The following is a 19310-nucleotide window of genomic DNA, read 5'->3' on the forward strand; positions in this document are numbered from 1 at the left end:
ATGTCAGTGGGCAGTAGCATAAATTATTTGTCAAGCAGTTGACAGGTGAAAAACACATTCGAGGACCATACAAATATAAAAAATTCATCAACTCATCAACTTATAAATATATATTTATATGAATTATCAAGCTGACTAAATCACACAACTGCGCAGCAGTTCACATGCACTCACAATAAAAATACAATATAATTTAAACCAAAGACAAGCTCATTATACAAAGGAAAAAATATTACAGATCTAGACAAATTGAGTTGCTTATAGTTAAAAGAATGTCATGAACGATCATTTCAGTTCAGTGAAGAGTGCGCGCCTCGAGCACACGGCTGACACGACAGGAAAGTTCGTTTTTCTTAGTTTTATATTCTAACATACACCGTGACAACATCTTATCTGACAGAGGACTGTGCGGCGCTGCTGACTGCGTTATTTATAAAAAAAAAAAAAAAAAAATGATGTGAGATTGTTCGCTGTTGCGTGCAAATCCTGGAGATATTCTAAGCTGAAATCACTCACGTGGTGCGTCTCTGTGTGAGACAGATTTCAAGAATCACCAGTCAGAGAGCAGCAAAGCCAAAGCACAATGAAAATAAGGCAACTTATGATTTAAATGGTTTACATAGGCTATTGTCCGGTTTCATATTTGTCAGTCAACTTTTCAAAAAACATTCGGGGCTACACTCAAAACATTCGGGGCTGAAGCCCCGGCAAAATCGGCTGGCGCCGCCTCTGTTTACAGCACGTGAATTCATCCACTTCTCCCGAAATACATCCGGTGAACTGGGAGAAGAATAGAGTTAACTTTAAAGTTACTTACACAATGTGTAAAGCGTTACCTCACAAGTTTTATTCGTCTAATAAACTGACCTGTGTGAATAATAATTCAGCAATTGCAGGTAGTTCGGTAGAATTATTTCTTTATATCAGTGGGGCTCACGTGTGGCGCTGATCTGTCTCAGCAATTTAGGTTACTATATTAACTCTTTCCCCACCAGCGTATATAAATAAAAGTTTCCAGCCACCGCCAGCGTGTTTAATCGTTTTCACAAAAACTTATTTAACTTAGTATGATAGCCTATCTGAACATGCATTATATCAAAAGAAAGAACAGACCCTTTGCTTTTAAACAAACTAACAAACGTTCCATTCTAGCTTCATGCTTTTTTGATCAACACTTGAGTGTTCAGTTTTCATAAAAAAAGCAACATTTTGAGCAAAAAGCTGAGAAAATCACGTTTTTGTGAAAGACTAAGATCAGATTCAGAACGATGATCAAAACATAGATGGAGTATCGCTCCATGTACTTTTTGATAGTTTGTTTTTCAATTTGAAATTAAATAAGCAAAAGGGTCAATATCACTATAAAGTGCCTTTGGTGTCCTCATCAGAATCGCTCAGTCATCATGAACATAATGCAAAATAATGAAATTCTGAGGTTTTATTATAAATGGCCAAACACTTACACACATACAAGTACAATGATACGTCTCTTGAAATGTGTTTTTCTGATTTTATACCATTTTCTTTGATTGGATGTATGTGATTTTGGCATGTCCCGCACGCTGCTCAGCTAACTTCAGTGAGTGTAAAAAGTGGTTAAATTACATACAATTATAATACCTTTTTAATGTACTTATTGTCCTCAGCAAGTTATTTAATAAAACAAGTCATTTTGATTATTTATATTTTATTTTCATAATAATATTAAGCAGTTTGCATGTGTCCCTGAAATTGCTGTCCACCCTGCCATTATGGGGTAAACGCCCCTTTAAGAAACCAACTGATGTACTCAGTGACATCCCCTCCCCCATTTGGTCTTTCTTCAGTGGAGGTTAAAACATCTGCAACACACACAGAAAGTATCTACACTTATATTTCCTAACTTTCATCATATTGTGTTTGTAGTTGCGTGTTGTCAAGCTTAACATGTCCACCCTGTCATTGTGAAATATTAATTAATATAAAAACTTTTCAGAAATTCTAAATTTTAAACAGTGCGCAGTCAGCTTCAATAGTGAATCACTTTTCTTACTGCTGCACACCATGTGCTCATTAAATACTAAATTTAGCCAAAAAATGTCCACCCTGTCACATGACAGGGTGGACATGGTTCATGACAGGGTGGACATTTGCAACTCCGTAAAATCAGCCTGAGCCAGGCCCCTCCTTCTTCTATATTAGTTAAGGGTTTCTTGAAGGTCCTGTTGTTTTTAAAATGTTCCCCCGTTCTAGTTCACCCATTAAAGCACTTGTCCACCCTGTCATGCCAAGTTCCACCCTGTCATTTTGTTGTCCACCCTGTCATGTTCAACTTTTATGATGAAAATAAACTAATTATTTTAACAAGTTAACAAAACCTTGTGTGTGATTTCTTAATAAACAAATGAGGGCCAGTTAGTATTGTTTTAAAGTTTGACTAAATATCTTTGTTGTTAGATTTTATTTAGAATAGAATGTGCAACTATCGCATATTTTATTGGGCAATACATATTTAAGCAGTAACTTCATTATTATAAAAATACTTTTAAGAGCAGGCGCGCTCAACTCTTTCTTCAAAATAGTTTATGGGTGCGAGTAATAAAAAACGTTTATCAAAAGTAAAGATGAAAAACCGCACTCTCAGGTTCTATTTTCATACATTTATTATTACCATGTCCTCACAGACGCGTTTCGGCCTAAGCCATCATCAGTGTGTACTATGAAACACCGAAAAGATTGTTTTTTTAAAAAAGAAACACCTCACAGGTGAACCTCATTCCGCAAATCATCAGCACCTTCAGGTGCATCAAGTTACCAGCATTGTGGAAACACCAGGAATAACACAACATACCATATGTAATATCCATGTGACCCTTATGAACAATTTATACAAAATAAAAAAACTCGAATTAATCTATAAAAATACTTTTACCATGAACTAAAATGTTTTGTTGGGAAAGGGACACATTCTCTTTCCTCAGATCTACATTTTATAATCACTATGCAATGAAAATGTATTTATTCTACTATGAGTTTGTCCATGACAGGGTGGACATATTTTATGGTTTGCTCATATATTGTCAGCTTGCAGTTAATTTATAAAAAGTGCTGGAGCTTGACCAATATGCATTTCTAACAGATGTCTCCTTAATACAACACATATGAAGTTAAATGGAAAATCTCAGATTTTTTTGTGGAAATTGTGAAGTCTCAAAGGCACTTTATGGTGATTTTGACCCAAAAACAAGAAAACGCGCCTTTATTCGTTTTTCGGGGTTTTTTTTCCGTTTTTTTTCCCGCTGTCCTACTCTCGCGGCTATGATTACAGTTACAGTAACATTTTCATTTACCATCATCGGTACCCACCACCACAAGCAGTTTTGCATTACAGTATTTGCAATGACCACCCCTTGTCCAAAATTAAGCGTATTGTCTAAAAGAAGAGTTATGACTGCTGTGTATTTACACTTGACTGATCATTGGTCTGTGCTTCACCCGCTCTGCGCTGTCTAGCACACCACACAGATTTAACTCTGCACAGCTAAATAAAACCGGCTGGGTGCAGATTAATATTTAATATTTCTGATATAAATATTTCTGAGAAACACGTTAAGTTGCACAGTTAAAGCTCAATCTACTTGCCCTGTACAGTTTAAGAAGCGGTATGCAGAGCCTTAGGACTATTATTTTGTTGAACAGACCTAGGGAACGTACTCGGTTACTTTCGTAACCTCGGTTCCCTAAGAGATAAGGGAACGAGTCCTGCATTGCAAACGCTATGGGAAAACTCCTTTCTTGAGAATATTGAAGCCTTTATTTTAAAATGCATTGCAGCTGCACAGCAAGATAGCATGACAGCTCGATAGAGCGACAACTGCACGAACCTATGGTGAATCAGCAAAGGTAAACAGTCCAATCGGAGCCCTTGGCACCTTGCCAACCTGAGCGCGCCAAAATAGGCATGGCTGAGGAGTATAAATTCAGAGAAAATTCGCCATATGACAGGTTTAATCGACTGAAGCGAAGCACCTGATATAAGCGAAATAGCACGGCAGGCAACGCAGTACTCATTCCCTTATCTCTTAGGGAACCGAGGTTACGAAAGTAACCGAATACGTTCCCTTACGAGAACGGTTCTCTCGTACTGTGTTGCAAACGCTATGGGAACCCCATTTAAAACGCTGTGCTATTCGCCGGTGACTACTCTGAATGGCCCTTATTTATCAATCTTGCGTAGAAACGGGCGTATATGTTGGCGTAAGATTATGCTTACACTCTTCTCATCGCCTGATTTATGAAGCTGTGCGTACCTTTGAAATCCAGGTGTACGCAATACCTGCCCTTGATAAATGCCGCGGCTGAAAACGAGGGTCATTAGAATAACACGCCCCTATATATTCAAGTCTCCGCTCCCCCCACGCCCTCATTTTACGCCATGGACACACGGAAGACGGCAAAGAAGAGAAACTTCTTTGAGAAAGAGAAAGCGAAACCAGGGAAGTGCAAAGAAACAAAATTGATTTCTAGATTTTTATTATTAATGACGCTTATTGTTATATAGAAGAAGAATGTCGTTATTATTATTATTTGTATTATTTAAAAGAAGAATGTCATTTTTATTATTTTGTCAGTCTGAATTATTTTTTTTGGTCATTGAAAGCCTTTCATTACTAAACCCAGTCCGTGCACACCTGCCGGGCCTAACCCTGGCCTAACCATCGTTTCAAAGAATAGTACAATGGCGAGCGCGTCGAGTATAAACGCCTCGTCCGTTTGGGGAGGTGCGCGCGCAGTCTGCGGAGACTCGCGTTGCGGAGTCAGGCGAAAGTATAAACAAGGCTTGAAACGTCAGGTAAAGCGCACAGGCTCGCAACTTAAGGAATACATATGCCTACAATTCAAATGCTTTGGTAAAGTCACACAAATTAAACATTGAAGTCCATGTTGCACAAAAATAAACACTGAAGTTTATAATTACTATGTTGTTGTTTTTTTTACAGTGGGTCATAATATATCATATCTTTTAGTTTGTCAGTGCGTTTTGTGGTGTTAGGAATTGTTTTTCTGCGCATTCCCGCACTCAAAACGTGCGTACACCGTGGTTTTGGGTGTACGCCAGGTGTACGCTGGAAATTTGGTGTACGCACTTTTGATAAATGAGGGCCAATGTGTCCGGGGAGACTCGGGACTAATAACAGAGTAGTCTAATATATCATAGACCAGAATGACGGGCCTTAAATTATATACACTGTACTGAAGCACAAGGGTCACTAAAGTCACACATAGGTCTGGGTCGGGAGAGCCAGGGCCCTAATTGGAGAGAATTTGTGCCTATAAGGCGGGGACGTCTAGATTATAGAACCTTGAAAATGTGGACGGAGCGGACCAGCTGGCCGCCGCACAAATGTCTTCAATGGGGATCCCGCTGGACCATGCCCACGAGGAGGCAATGCCTCTTGTGGAATGAGCTCTTACACCTATGGGACATGAAAGGCCCAGAGAGGTGTATGCCAGAGGGATGGCATCTACAATCCATCTTGACAGTGTGAGTTTCGTGACTGGAAACCCCTTGGTGCGGCCCCCGAAACAGACAAAGAGCTGTTCAGACTGTCTGAAAGAGGCAATGAGGTCGCTTTTACCCAAGGAAGAGCCAGCCACCGGTGACTGAAAAGCTGCAATAGCTGCCACATACACTTTGAGCGTGGAGGGGGAAGTTCCGCGTCCAACAACCTCCATTATGGTGGTTGTCGTGGACAGCTCCATCAGCTCTGGGAGCCAGACCTGGGTTCGCCAGAGGGGGGCTACGAGAAGGACTGCACACTTGGTGTTCCTGATCCATTCGATGACCTGAGGGAGCATCGAGACCGGAGGAAATGCATAAAGTGGGAGGCTGGGCCAATTGTGAGCCAGCGCGTCCCTGTTCTTTGAAAAGAATATTGGGCAATGAGAGTTGTCTTCTGAGGCGAAAAGGTCCAACTCTGCTTTGTTGAAGATTTCCCACAACCAACGCATCGTCCGGGGATGGAGAGACCATTCTTCTGGGGGAACATTGCCCCTGGACAGCATGTCTGCTCCTGTATTCATCATGCCTGGCACGTGAGATGCTCTGAGTGAGCGCAGGTTGGCATAAGCCCATAACAGAAGCTGTTTGGCTATAGTAAACAGGTTGCGAGACCTGAGGCCACCCTGGCGATTTATGTAGGATTCCACGGCCATGTTGTCCGTACGGACCAAGACGTGGTGTCCCGCCAGATATGGGAGGAAGGTTTTTAGGGCTATAAAAACTGCTGTCATTTTGAGGCAGTTTATGTGTAGGCATTTTTTCCGAGCTCGACCAGAGGCCTGAGGCAGGCCTGCCCTCGTACAGGGCTCCCCAACCGAGGTTGGAAGCGTCTGTTGAGATAACCCTCCTCTCTGAAACCACACCCATGTTCACACCCTGCTGGTACCAGCTGGGCCAGAGCTTTGGTACAGCGCTGGTCTACACTGTAAAGAGGTTGCTGTAAATTTTACAGTAACTTACTGGCAGCTGGATGCCAGTAAGTTACTGTAAAATGTTTTACAGTATTATTACTGTATTTTCACTTACAGTATACTGTACCATTTACTGTAATTGCATTTACAGTATTATTACCGTATTTTAATTTACAGTATTAGTATTGAGTTTTTTTTTTTTTTTAATTTTCATCATTTAAATTTTCTTTTTTTAATTTATGTTTACCCCACCCCCCAAAAAATAACAATAACTCACAAACATTTGTCCTTATAATATTCTTTTTAATCGTTGAACATTTTGTTTTAGAAGTACAAATTACAAATCTTGACCTTTAGGAGCCACTAGCTGAAGAAAAAAAAAGGCAACATCTCCAAAGTCCATAGAATTAATCTCCTGGTGACCATTTGTATCTGTAGCATGGCAAAAACGTACACACACTGAAAAGCAAAACAGGCCTTAAAACAATAAAATACAGTCAAAGTCAGTGTTGTGTTGTTACATTTCAGTAATTTTGCCAGTCAAAGTTGACAAGCTCTCTGATGAGAAACACTGAGGGTTTCAGGCTGATGCTTTTCTTTGGACCTTTCCAGATTTCCATCTGATCTGTGCCTTTGGTGTTTGGTGCCATCAGGGTTGACTCTCAGAATGAACCTGCAAACACAAGCAGGGAAAAATATATAATTTTTTCAGACCGGTGTTGGCAGAATTTTCCCTAACCCTCAAACTTGATGCTGCACGTACTTTGGCGTTAATAAAAGCACTACATCTGATTCTGAATCCACTTACAGTAGTGGTGGGGGAAAAATCGATTCTGTTCAGTGTCGCAATATTTTGCGCACGCAATTATATTGATACAGTAGCGCAAAGTATTCCAATATAGGTTATAAGGCTGTGACGGTGGCAGTTTTTTTTACCACTGCGGTGGTAATGGACCAACTACCTGCAGTGGTTGGGGGATTATTATGAAAATTGAAATAAAAAAATGTTGTTTATTCGAGCAAAAAAGTCTTTATTTGAGCAATTCCGTCAAAGAAGCAACACAAAGCCTGTAAAGCATTCAAATACATATCAGTAAATATTAGAAACTTACATAAAAGTTAAATCTATATATAAAAAAAAACAACTTTCGTTTAATACTTCCACACAAAGACACGTGATTCCACATGAAGCCATACCGCTCTGTGCTTTGAGAGGGATGACACGAGGAGGAAAGAGACCATCGATCTATTTTCTGATATCTTCATGTTTTCTACTTGTTGTAAAAGGTATGAAAAGTGAATTTAATTTTCCACAAGGGCAAGACATTTAAGCTATGTTTGAAATTGCGCTGCCAAAGAGAGCGAAACTAAAAATCAAATAAACTCAAATAAAATGTACATGTCTAATAACAAGCAAAAACTGTGTTGAAATGAATCTGACGTGCAAGTAAAAATGTAGGCTATCTGTCCTACAACGTTTTTCTACTTTACCACAGTAAAGAATGTGAATGTAATAGGCCTAAATAAAAGCGAACCAAGGAAGAAACGTTTATAATCCCCTTCGAAAATCGAGACGTAAGTGAAGATTTTGGGAAAAAAACAAGGTATTACATGCAGGGATGAGTCACAATTTTTGGATATTCGATTAGTTTATTTAATTATAGAATTATAGTATATCGAATAGGTTGTGTAATTATTCTCTAAAATAAAATCTCCATGTTTTTGGTGCTAATGCGGTGGTGACGCGTTCATATAATTACGTTCTGTAATAAGGTCCTGTGTCCTGAATGTTCAAGGACAAAGTTTTTGCACTAGCCTCCAGTAAATGTGTAGAAGATGTTCACAGATTTAATGTGACATTTGAAGTGAGTTGAGCAGTCTTATTTTTTGTAATGTCTTTGAATAATATGGGGGACATGAATCGCAATATATCGCAGAATCGAATCGCAATACTTGCTGTATCGCAATGTTAGGAAGCGCAATAATATTGAATTGTGGCCCAAATATCGCAATACTATCGAATCATCAAATTTTTGCCAATTTCCACCCCTAACCTACAGGGATGGTTACCCCATAATACATTACATTAAAATCATTAAAGCTTCATTCTTTTTCAATACATTCCTGTAGCTTAGATTTCCAGGGAATGGATAATTTAAATTAAACTTAATACAATGTAAGTTGCTTTGGATAAAAGTGACTTCCAAATGCATGCATGTAAATGTAATGTAATGTAAAAAAAAAAATATATATATATACATTTTGGTTTACCTGATTCTGCATTCGACAAAATAGACAGCTAATGCTGAAGAGTCGTCTGTTAGCAGTTGTAACTGGATGATGATTCTGCCCTTCATTGTCAGCATCCATGTTTTTGCTTTGAGAACAGACTCTCCTGAAACAGACAAAGTCACAGCAGCCTTTTAGTGTTATAGTTTACAGAAAAAAACTAAAATACAAAAACAGAACTTATTACTAACAACAATAACATGTGGGGTGAAGATGAGGTAAGATATAATGTTGTATGGTGTTTATAGTTTTTAATCAATTAAACAACATTAAAAATATTAGTTAGCAAAACTTTGCTATATTGATAATGGTATATTGCTAACCCTTTCCTCCTCCTTCTCCTCTTCCTCCTCCTTCTCCTCTTCCTCCTTCTCCTCTTCCTCCTCCAACGTCAACCCGTTTTGTGTATTAGTGGAGAGCGTCAGCAGTGATGTACAGTCCGGAGGGAATGGCCGCTGCAAATTCAAAATAAAGAACAGAAAAGAACATGTTTGCCTGCTTAACTAATGTATACTTCAGCTAATTTAGTTGATGTCATCTTACTCACCTGTAGATGTTATCACCATTACGAAGGCAATCACAAAAAAGACTCCAAAATACACCTCCGACATTTCAGACGACATAATTCAGACCACAAACTTGAAAATAAAACAAAAGATGAAATTAACAATGGTGTTGGATAAAGGGTTAGTTTACTCAAAATTGTAAATTCTGTCACCATTTACTCACCCTCAACTTGTTCATAACTTCCATTAAATTATTTAATGTGCTGTATACAAAAGAAGATATTTTAAAGAACATGAGCAACCAAACAGTTACTGGTCCCCATTGACATCCAAAGTATTTTTTCTATTATAGAAGTCCATGCGGACCAGCCACTATTTACCAACATTATTCAAAATATCTTATTTTATGTTCAGACGAAAGAACTTCATGCAGGTTTAGAACACGTTGTGGGCGAGTAAATGATGACATACATAATTTTCTGTTTAAGGTGTAACTTACTACGTTATCCCTTTAACTTAGTTTTACTCAGTATTTACGTTGTACATCTGCCAAAAAGTTGTGAAAGAGGAGACAGAACATACCAAAGTTATTATGCTTCTCTGTTTAATAAGTTTACTTCGGCTAATTTAGGTGAAGTTGACCATAACGTTACATACCAGTTGATGTTATCACAATGAAAAGGCTCCAACACACTCCATCGTTGCAGATGGCATTATCCAGATCACAAACCTGAAAATAAATCATATAGGCCTACGTGAAAATATTGTTTAAAACCCGCACTTTAACAAGGGTTTCGTCTATCTCACTTTACCTCAGTATTTCACGTTGAGTTCGCTGTTAGCTCGGTTAACGTTACCGACGACTCCGCCCGCCTGATGAGCTAACTTGCGTTAAAGAGGCAGAGGAACACACAACCATTATTTTTTATAGTTTTAACTAAAGAATATTTCGGCTAATATAGGTGAACTTAACTTACTCACCAGTTAATATTATCACCGTGACAGCGACCCGGCCGACAGTCAGGAAAAAAGACAGTAATAAAGGCACCAAAAAACCATTCTGACTATGAAGGACTAAAAATGACAAAAGGAAAAATAAATAAATAAATAAATAAAAGTAGAAATAAATAAATAAATGCATACATTTTGGTAATATAAATGGCTATTTCTGTATTTTTGCATGTATTTATTTATTTATTTATTTATGCATTTCTATGTGTATTTATTTATGTATTTATACATTTATTTATTTATATATATATTTATTTATTTACACATTTATTTATTTCTACATTTATTTATTTCTGTATTTCCACATTTCTACATTTATTTATTTCTGTATTTCCACATTTCTACATTTATTTTTCCCTGCACCTGTATGCTAATTGAGTGGGGTGTGCCAACATCAGTCTGAAGAAGGATTGGTTAGCTGGAGACCGCATCGATAATCAGACAGAAGCAAATGGTCCATCTATCAGGCTACCTATTAATGCTGCGGTAACATGGCGGTCGGGTCAGGAACTTTCCCATTTTAGAGGTAACAGTACACTCAAATATATTTCTGAAAAGATTTAAGTCGAGAAATAGACAATCCAGCAACATAATCTTGATTCATATTTGATCAACATTGCCTAGTTTTACAGTTTGTTGTGACCCTGGTGCTTTGCTTTGGACAGGTCCATCATGCACTGCGCAGTCAGATCTACTGATTGATTGGTGACATCCATCAGCGGATCCCGTGTATCTCCAGCATTTTATGCATGTGGGATCTCCAGCTGGAGAGACAAAATGGCTACAAGTGGGAGGCCGTTGGCGGACCTGTTGCGCGATGTGGCTGACCAGCTCGAAAGAAGTGAGTTTCTAACTTACTGTAACTTCCTTTAAGATCGACCCCAACACCCAGTGCAACCACATAAAGTGATTTTACGTTAGCAAACGTTAACAGACGCATTTTAATGACGTTAACTACCTAACTTATAATATCGGCAAATGTATTAACTTTAATCAAATTTACCAACCATGTGGCGTTCACTAAGTTCACATTGCATATCTTTTTGTGCAGCATCGGGTGGTTCATCTAATTCATCACCTCAGCCGCCAGATAGGCCTAATGTTAACGTTACACCCAACGTTACACCCAGACACCCAGTGGACGGTAGGTTTCTGCAAGAACATTTTACTTAATTTCAGACTTTAATGCACCCACACTGAAGAATTTGTCCATTGAATATAATGTTAGAAAAATTAAACCATACACTGTCAACTAATGATCTGTAGACCATCGTTCTTTTGTTACTCAGTGTAGTTTTTATTAGGGAATGGGGATCGAGACCCGTTTCTGAAAGGACCCAAACTTTCTCTGAAATCAATAAGGTCCCAGCTTATCGGATACTGCTATCAGTGTTTCTAATGATGGCACCGAAACTCCGTATTAAACGGGCCCGCGACTGTTTATTATCAGGCTGCATTTTCCGCCTCCATTCTGTCGTGCACACAGCGCCCTGCAGAGACGCAGACGCCGCTTCATCGCTGTGGAGACGGGGAAGATAAGTTTGCTCCAAACTACTCAATTTGCCGAAAGCTACGCTCCTTATGTGCAATAAAACCTTCGTGAGTAAAAATACTTTTTTCAGTACACCTGTGTGTAAGGTAAACATGTAGAAAGGATTAATTATCTCTGTCCCCAGTCTCTCATCCTGTATGTTATTTACAAGCACAGCTAACGCTAGCTTGCCAATTAGCCAAACGTTAACAAATAGAAAGCTGTCTGTAGTCTTAAAAACTCAGCTGCTGGCTGAGACAAACCTGGTAACATTACCTGCAGCCAGTGAATAACAGCAGAGAGGAGGGAGGGACTGATACAGACTGATTTCTAAATGTCACTCAGTATTGTGATGTCAGATATTAAGTGACTTTGCTGTTGTAAACATGAATGTGCTGCTCTAGAAACAACATTTAGCTGTATTTAAAACATTAGTCTAACAAGTCTAATCCTATAATTAATTTAAAAACAACCAGGCAGCTAATATGCACACTTCAATACATGTTTATTTATTGCAAGTTATATGTCATCTCAATATATAACAATGTTATCGCACATTGAGTATTTTCCTCATAGCGTTTTGGGTCTGGTCTTACCAAATAACTGTCACCAAATAAGAGTAAAGTATCGATAGTGGGATCGAAAAAGACTCTCGTTAAGCAGTCTCATTAAGAGTATCATTATCAATAAAAATTAACGATCCCCATCCCTAGTTATTATTATTTCCTACCATTCTTTTATAAATGTCGGTCTCATCTTTTGAATCACAGCCGAGGTTTCAAGACTGTTTGGCCCATACGCACGTGGAGGGAGAAGGTTGACAATGCGGCGATCCACTGCTGCACCCGTACAACTTCACTCATACACCCATTTATTCTGTTGTCTTGACGATAAAAACGTGGAGTTAGTCCCCAATCGATGTGTTAAACAGAGGCTCGCTGCTGCAGGGTTAGGGGAGAAACGTCTTACATTTCAAGGTAAATAAGACATCATGACTACAGTGTAGACTCTGTTTAAGTGGATGTCTTTATAATGTATATGAATTTAAAAAGTCACCTTGAAAACCTGAATTACTTTTTATGTGAGAAATTTCAGTTGTTATAGTATGCCTTCTCTTTTCAGGTATTCAGACAAATCCAGAAGAGTTCAGAGAATTCCTTTTAGCGGCATATCCTAAGCTCAGACAGGGGGGTGGATTTGAACTGCTAAAAATATCTGGAACAACTCGGAGTCGTGAACTGGTCCTCATCCCCTGTCCCAATGATGGCTACCATGTCCGATATCTAAAGGAACCACAAAATCAGATTGGTCATGCAACAATTTTTATCCGACCACTTCAGAGGAATCTGAATCTGGATCCTGTAATTTTCCACTACTGTTCTCTTATTAAAAACGCAGACTATGAATGACGGTCACATTATTATTATTATTATTATTATTATTATTATTATTATTTTGTGGAATTTTAAAATGATCTTTCCTACAGATATGTGGACCAGAATGCAGCAGTGAGCTGGTTGGGCCAGTCCAGAAATGTGTGACTTGTGGAGAAGAATTCTCTTTTTCAAGTATTAAGGCTCATAGTGATGAATGCATGAGGTACGTATCAGTTTATGCATATTGCATGTGTAGCCAGACATCAGACAAGGGGCACGAGGTCCACCATCAGCCAACAGTTGAAAAGCATCGTGTGTTTGTGTGTGGATCAGGGTTTCCGTTGTCCGGAAAAAAAATGAAATGTCCGACAAAATTTAATCTCTCCGGTCAAATTGTCAGATTAAAATAGCCTAATAATCCCGCCCCCTTACACAATCTGAATTTGAGAATAAGCCTAAAATGTATAAAGCAAAAATACACCGACCTTTGGCTATGTTATAAAGGAACAGGCTCTACCGTTTGAAAGTTATTAAACATTATTACATGGCTTGGTTGAATTCCAATGTGGAATGCGGTCTGTTATTTCCAACGCTATCAGACCGCTGCGAAGCACTTGCGGTGCCAGGATTTTGTTTGTAGGTGGGCCTCCAGAAAACTGGATGGGCCAGTTAAAATAAGCCAAAAATTGTAATAAAAAAATAAAAACGGGTTCCCCTTCATCTCCGTTTCAGCGCTTTTCTGGGCATTGAGGACAGCGACTCAGTAGCCTACCTGAATTTAATGTGTAATTAGCATAGCAAAAAAAACCACAACTTAAACAGGATTTTTTTTGTTGCTTTTTTAATACAATTACAATTACAATTTCATTTAATTCATTGTTTAATAAAATTATAGGCCTATTATTTTTGTTTATTAACAGCAACAACAGCTGTAAAGATGAAGTTGACGATCACCATCTCCTTAGTGAACGCGCCTATAGAGAGAAATGCATATCATGGATTACATAATCAGAGAGTAGCCTATTTCTTTTCGTTTTAAATTGTTAAAAAGACATTTCAAGCTTTCTTAAAATATATTTCATGTCTGTGAGGCCTACGCTGAGTTTCGTTAAATTAGGATGAGATGCGCTCCCGTTCACGAGCAATGCAAGTGACCGCGCGGGCGCCTGCATGATTAGGCCTATCGTCTGCTATATTTTGCTGCTTATTTATTAAATACAGGCAATTGATTGGTAAAAAAAATATTAAAATTAAGATACAATTTATACAAAATGAAATTCACTTCAAAAAAGTATACAAAACCAAACTTAATTAAGTGGTCAAAATCATGTCTGACCCGCTCCATGTCTCTCGATACTGTGTATCCTACTCGTGCGGTTCACTTTTCATAATCAACATAAATTAAAAAATAACATTATAATATTTTAACAAATATTAAACTAAATGAGCTTATTTAATGGCTACAACACGTATAGTAGACCTAGACTCTCTATTTGTACAAATTGCTGCACATTCATTTTATTCTGAATTTTGCACACATAAGTTGAAAGGCATTTGTTTGTGCATGCATAGCAAAACATATCTGCAACATTTATCAAGTTCACTAATAATTATGCGCGCATTTATTAATTATTATCTTAATGAATAATGAAACAAGGACGAAGCATATAAACTGCGTTGTTTGTTTAGAATGGAATGGATCGCAAATAGATCCGAATGAAGAAACGTACAAAACCATAGTAGAAAATGGGTCTCGAGTGTTCCTACAGAGAGGGGGTTCTCGCTGCAGAATCGGATCAAGACAAAGCAGCGAAGTCGCCTTGCGGAGAACAAGGTTACGCGGCTTATGCGCATTGCAAGTTGTGGAGAGACACTGGGAAGTTCGCTTGAGTAAAAACATAGGCTTCAGGTATTTTATGTGGGGAAGGGGGATTGGTTTGTTAAACTATGAATGTGAAACCATAGTAAAAACAATTGGCGTTGATTGACGCCAATCGGACGGTCATGTTTTTTTTTCGTTTTTTTATTTGAAAGTTAGGCTAATACACATGTTGCATTCGGCCTGATTATGTCATTTTTTTTAAGTTGCATAGCCTTCCTCCAGTTTTCCTCAACCTGACTAATTAAGAGGCGATATTTGACCGGCACCTCTGCCGGTCACTTTGACCGGCACCATTTTTTTCTAGCGGAAAATCTGGTGTGGATGTTGAATCAACCTTGTAGTGCAAAATGTTAGCCTGGGTGCCAGCCCGAACCCCGCCCACAACATTTTTTGGTCGGGAAGTTCGGTCTGGACTCGATCCATTGAGGAGTAATTATGCTCGGCTCCTAGAAGGCCGAGCCAATCAAATTGCCAGGGCGGGCTTTAATCGATGATGGACAGATGGTCTGCGGTTACGTCACCAAAGAGCGCTTGATTTGAATTAGTTTACAACAAAGACGACTGCAGCTGGAGAATTGAGATTTCACGAGTTCACATTTACAAATAAGTCAGATAGAATAAATGCGTAGGCTATATGAGATGTCATGAGTTCACACAAATAAGTAAGATAGAATAAATGCGTATATGACGTGCTGTCCGAGAGGGCTGTGGGCTCGGTAGCCATACTCCCCCCGTGTTCCTGGTTGTGAGAGAACAAGACAAGAGTGAGGATTCGGGGTGGTGGAGGGACCGAGGGATGCTGAAAAACTGTCAAGGAGTGTTAGGTAAGTTGACAGAGTGAATATGCTTCCGCGGTAACGTTAGACATGGTATTGTTTGATGACAAGTTGATATTGGATTGAGTACGTGCTCCTCCCGAACTTTGTTTATGAAACATCATGTGTAGATTCCGCCATCGCGTCTGTTATAGAAGATATCGACAGCGCATTCATTTTAAAAGAGGAACAGAGAGTCGCGCCCGCGACATTTTGTTGGTTGAAAATATGAATGAAGGACATGCGTCATTTACTCCGTTGCTCTGATTGGTTGTAGGTCTATCCAATTGAGTGCAGAGGTTTTTTTTTTCCTAGTTCGGTTGAGACACGCCCCATAATCAAATCTCTATGGAGCGGTATCAGACTCACATTCTGACTAGAATATGAGTATGACGAAGTCAGGCTAGCAAAATGTATAACAAAAGAAGAGGGCAAATGTTATGACAAACAGCATCTATGTGATGTTCTAAATATGAGCCCATAAGTTCCTCTTTGTATTCCAAAATGCCAAAAGTGTCTGCATGTCATGAATATTGTTCAATTTAAAGGTCCAGTGTGTAACAATTAAAAGGCTTTATTTACAGAACATGGCAGAAATAGAATAAAATCATCATAACTATGTTTTCATCCGTGTGTGATCACCTGAAAATATGTTACCTTAGAATGACCCTTTGTTTCGAAAAGAAAACGCAGTAGTGTGGCTGGGGCCTAAATGGATGTTAAAGGAGAACTCCGGTCAATTTTAACATTGAGCTCATTTTTTTGTAAATTTGGAGTGCTGTCAATACAGAGAACAACGACAAAAATCGGTGTTGCCTACACCGTGTTATCCTCTTTTTAAAATTTGCACCCTATTGACTTCAATGGGGCAAGTTTTAAACCTGCTTTTAGCCTCTTAACATCCTTGATGTGTCATTACAAGTGCACAGCCATGTGAGTGATTCCTTTAGAGTTAACACGGGTGAATCTGACTGCAGTAGATGTGAAAGATATGGATAAAAGTGATGTTATTTCAGCCAGCGCTCATACCTGTATTTACATCCTGTTTTCGGTCGAAGTCCACAGTAGTCGATTGTCGAGTTCACGCTCGTGATCATAGGTAAATAAGCAACAGTAGCAGGATGTAAATACAGGTATGAGCGCTGGCTGAAATAACATCACTTTTATTAATATCTTTCACATCTACTGCAGTCAGATTCACTCGTGTTCACTCAGAAGGAATCACTCACATTTTCTGTGCACTTGTAATGACACATCAAGGATGTTAAGAGGCTAAAAGCAGGTTTAAAACTTGCCCCATTGAAATCAACAGGGTGCAAATTTTAAAGAGGATAACACGGTGTAGGCAACACCGATTTTCGTCATTGTTCTCTGTATTGACAGCACTCCAAATTTACCAAAAAATGTTCGGAGTTCTCCTTTAAAACACTGACAGACAATTATGTGGCGGTCAGGCTTGTGCAAAATTCAGAATTTCAGAATTGGCCTCCATTCAATTCATGAATTGGAATTTGAATTGAATTTACTCCGCCCTACATGACGTCGAATTGAATTTGAATTGGAATGACAGGAAGTGGAATTAAATTCAAGAATTGAATTGGAATTAAGGAGTCACTCTCAATTCAGTTCTGAATTGTGCACAAGCCTGGTGGCGGTGGTGCAATTGATAAGACTATGCCTTTGGTGTGAGAGACCCGGGTTCAATCCACCATTGTGTCCCTGAGCAAAACACTTAACCCCTAGGGGTTACACTGATAGATGCCACTAAATCCTACACACCTGTCCTTTTCAACGTTTTATTTTAATATGACCTTCCTTTTCAACTTGTAATAGCACAGTGCAGTCTTTATTTAAATTTGTCCTGCAATATAAAAAGTACACTAACCAAAACCCCCTCTATTTATACAAGACTGTTGCAGAGCAGTGTTGAGGTACCAATGGAGGTAGAAAGCGACCCCCCAGTCCCCCAAAGTGAAGGTAGATCTGTGAGCACATTGACAAGACCACAGGAGAGTCAGACAGCAAGGGCCAGCAACTCAGGGCCACATCAGGGAAATATGCCAGCCTCGGTACCACGTCAGGGACATGTGCCTACTCCTCAGACCTATGATCTACTTTCCTTTGAGGAAGGAGGCTTTGCTGGTCTGTTAACTTAAAATGACACATTGCATGATTTATTTTTGTAATTTGTTGTTCTCAACATATATGGATTAAATACTCGTATCAAGAGAGAGAAAATTATATATATTGTGTTAGTGTGTATATATAATTGATGTTGTTGTTTTTTTAACCACGTTAGATTGGGAAATTGAGCCAGATCCTGCAAAGGCAGCAAAGATGTTCGAAGACAACATTTTGAATCTGCATGCAACTGGAAAACCTCTAAGTCTTGCCATGGATCTTAGAGACAGTGCAGAGGATAGGGAAATAGCAATCCTTTCTTTTTATAAGAAGGCTCAGGTTGAGTGGGCTTCCCCTTTGACATGCACACTGAAGGGTAAGTGTGTGGGGTGTGGGTGGGGGTGGGGGTAAACAAGCTAAAAGATTCATTTTTTTTGTTTATTAAACCTACATTTATACAGGGCAGGATAGCAAAGCATACATATTCTTTTATAGCAATTTTGTGTTTGCAGTTAAATCACAAGGAAGATAATAAAGCTAGACAAACACGTGCAATGTGCAAGCTCAGTGAAAGCAGTCAAAAGCATGTGTAGAACAGTTATTGGGAATGTTCTTTAAGTTATGGACAGGTAGAGATGTATCTTTAGTTGACATAGTGATTTCTGCACTAAAGCAAACTACATTTAAATTTTTGTTTACTGACATATATGCTGTGTGTTTTGTCTGCTCAGGAGATCCAGCAATTGGTGATGGCGTGACTCGCCATTTCTTTGCAACAATCATGTCCAAACTTCAGCATGGTTTTGATGTCAGTTTTGGTAAGCAAACATTTATTTTTATTTGATCCATTTATTTCACACTTTTTATGATCCATTCCTTCACTGTAAATCTGATGGTGCTTGTTTATCAGAACTGCCTGATACCAAAGAGGTACATGTGAATATAGCCATTGCTTTCTTAATAGACTGCAAGATAAAGTTACCTTTAGTATCCAGTGGCTAGTACCAATGCTGTACATAGCATGATATCCTTATTCTTTACATTACCTTCTATGTGGTGTGACTTTTCTTTTTCATTGTAAGGGCCAGGGGGAACTCTTCTGTTTGAGGGTGAAAAAGATCATTTGATTCCCTCCACTTCCCACTTCCTTCTGGAGAGCGACTTTTTTGTTGTTGCTGGCCGAATGATTGGTCATTCATTCTTACATGATGGGCCATGTCTCGGTGGGCTGAGCCTGGCAATCCTACATGTGCTCTTTAATGGATCCCCAGAAGAAGCCACAATAGATATTAAGGACTGTGCTGATCTTGATATCTGTGAGACAAT

General features: G+C 38.8%; 1 long non-coding RNA gene across 2 annotated transcripts; it reads right to left on the minus strand.

Moving 5' to 3' along the window:
* Nucleotides 1-6726: 6726 nt before the first annotated feature.
* On the minus strand, nt 6727-10313 carry LOC311296064. 2 transcript variants are annotated; one of them, XR_014628474.1, is made up of 7 exons: nt 10230-10313; nt 10061-10129; nt 9906-9978; nt 9290-9380; nt 9066-9197; nt 8725-8848; nt 6727-7126 (listed from the first exon to the last, which is right to left on the minus strand). It is a non-coding gene; the product is annotated as an uncharacterized lncRNA (long non-coding RNA). The 2 variants fall into 2 exon arrangements; XR_014628475.1 differs by having other exon boundaries at nt 10061-10133.
* Nucleotides 10314-19310: the final 8997 nt, after the last annotated feature.

Source organism: Rutilus rutilus (assembly GCF_951802725.1).
Source record: "Rutilus rutilus genome assembly, chromosome: 8".
NCBI classification, from domain to species: Eukaryota; Metazoa; Chordata; class Actinopteri; order Cypriniformes; family Leuciscidae; genus Rutilus; species Rutilus rutilus.